Source organism: Phocoena sinus, chromosome 11, assembly GCF_008692025.1.
Source record: "Phocoena sinus isolate mPhoSin1 chromosome 11, mPhoSin1.pri, whole genome shotgun sequence".
Classification (NCBI taxonomy): domain Eukaryota; kingdom Metazoa; phylum Chordata; class Mammalia; order Artiodactyla; family Phocoenidae; genus Phocoena; species Phocoena sinus.
In genome coordinates, this window is record NC_045773.1 from 20,710,123 (window position 1) to 20,712,768 (window position 2,646).

General features: G+C 40.7%; 1 pseudogene; it reads right to left on the reverse strand.

Annotated features, from left to right (window-relative positions):
- Positions 1-881: 881 nt before the first annotated feature.
- LOC116762906 lies at positions 882-1,666 on the reverse strand (annotated as a pseudogene).
- Between the last annotated feature and the right edge of the window lie 980 nt (positions 1,667-2,646).

Here is a 2,646-nt window from a genome sequence, read left to right on the forward strand (position 1 = left end):
CAGATTTGCAATGAGGTAGGGGAGAGGGTCACCCAGCCTCTCCATTTTCTCTCACAGCCATTTCCCCTAATCAATTTTGTACAGTTAATCCTGTGTTAGCATTTGTTTCTGAAAGGACCCAAACTAACATATTGAAGCTGGACTTTTATACTAGGAATGGCAAATTGTATACAGGGATATCAATCCTATGAGGAATTCTGAAACTGGAACAGCCCTTCAGAGTTGTCCCACTGCCCCAGTGGTATGGCTCTTAGAGCCCTGTGTTGAGAAGGATTCTGAAGTAACAGGGTTTAGGCAAATGTGCTGCCACTCCTCCTTTCTGTGCCCATGACAGACATTGCTAATTGATCATACCTATGTATGGAATAGAGCAGTGCTGAGTTAGCAATCAGCCATCAGCACAAGCGTTTACGGATGCCAGGCACTTGTCATTATGTTTCAGACCTGCCTGCAGAACGTAAGTGTGAAAGTGTTGTACCATGATGGTTTGATTTTAGGAAGTTCAGTCTTTTATCAGGATTCCTTTGTCAAGGTTTTCTAGCAACTCCCAGGGAATGCTTGCATGTTCTATGAGTCTGTGCTGGTTGATGCATGCCATCTCCATCAGTCATCCAGCTCTGCATCTTTGCACTCCCCACTTGTCACTATCACGATGGAGCAGGCCATCTTCTACCACTTCTAACTTTTTTATTAAGTAACTTAAAAAAACTTTATTATTATAAATGCTTTATTTATTTATTTTTTTAACATAGAGGAAGCTTGGTGGTGAATATGTAGCCATTTGATGTTTTTATGACTAAGAGTTAAAGCTCAGGCTCTCTTTCTTATAGAATGTAAATGTGCACCAACACATGTATATGTAATTGTTATCAAAATTACACTTAGTCACTAAAAGAAGATTTGCTATCTGAATTTTCTTCTGTATTTTTTTCACCTTCACCATCAGGCACTGGACCATCTGGCCTCTCAAGAAAACCTGGGTCTAGTCCTTCCGATATCATTTTGTTTCTTATTGCTGTCACTGGAACACCCACTTGAACCATTTTGAGGTATCTGGCATATCTTGGATCCTTGACTACAGTTAAGATATTTTCTGGTGTTACTTCACTTTCCTGTGTCCAGAGTCTTGTAAACTGCTGTGATTGCTCTGAAGTGGTTTCACAATGTGTTTCATTTGTGATCCTAGTTACACTTATAAGAGATACTTCAAATGTGACATCATCTAGCCCTGGGATAGATGTCAACTTTGCATCTAAAATATTGAGAGTTGTTTCAATTTTCTGGATACGAAGAGAAAGGTCTGCCAGTTTCTCCTCACAAACTGTAGAGAAGTGGTTGAGGAACCATACAGTATGCACCACAAATTGGTTTAGAAATGCCACCATTCACCATTCTTTTTTTTTTTTTTTTTTTTTTTTTTGCGGTACGCAGGCCTCTTACTATTGCGGCCTCTCCCATTGCGGAGCACAGGCTCCGGACGCGCAGGCTCAGCCGCCATGGCTCACGGGTCCAGCCGCTCCGCGGCATGTGGGATCTTCCCGGACCTGGGCACGAACCCATGTCCCCTGCATTGGCAGGCGGACTCTCAACCACTGCGCCAACAGGGAAGCCCCGCCACCATTCTTTTTATGCCTGACCCCATGAGAGGAAGCCCATCCTCATTCATCTCCTCAGCGGGCGGGGGACCCCATAAATTTTGTACTTAGTGAATACATGCACATAACCTTAAAACTCTAACATAAGCAGTCCTTAAAGGTTTATAATTTTAAAAGTTATTCCTTGCACTGACCATCATTTCTGTCCCCCAGAAGCAATGCCTCCTTAACTCTTCTAGCTACCTCCCCCAGTATTGACTTCATTATTTCTAAAATTTTGCATATACTAAGGTATCCACTGACTTCTCTACATGCTGCATAAGGACTTAGACCATCGCCATGTCCCACCATTTTCCTTTTTCTCCATAACACTCCAACATAGTCATGTTTTACTAAATCAATACTCCATGTTTACATTTTTATGATTTTGCAAATACTATTCAATTCACTAGAATTATGCTTCCTTTTGTGTCCAAACATATATATCTGCTGGAGTTAATACTTTATTAATAATGAGTATTAATTTTCTTGGTTCCTAGAGCCCTCCCTCCAGGAGCCCTCTGTCCTCCTCATCCTGCCTGGGCTGATTTCTCTCTTAGCTTGCTGAAAGACAGCATTCCTAGGGCTGGCCCTTGGTCAATCTTCAGGATAACATGCCATATTTTCCTACACCTCATATCTCCCTCTTTCTTGGTTTACCCCTTTGTTTTGGTCTACTATCAATACTCAGTTTGCTGCTATTCCTCCTTGCATCATTTTACTCCAGTCTTTTCCAAAGAAAGATTGAGAAAGATACTGATGTATTGAGTACTTGTGCACATGAAACATTCTTTATGCCATCCTTGCACTTATTTTGATAGTTATGTATTACTAGGATAAAATCTAGAGTCTAGGAGTAAATCTAAATCTAGGACAAAAATATTTAAAAGGTGCTTTTTAAGATTTCAATACTGCTGCTGTGTTGAGAAAACTAATGTCATTTTGCTTCCAGTTCTGTTATAGTTGATCTACTGTTTTTCCTCCCTGGAAGATTTTACGATCATGTTTTTTT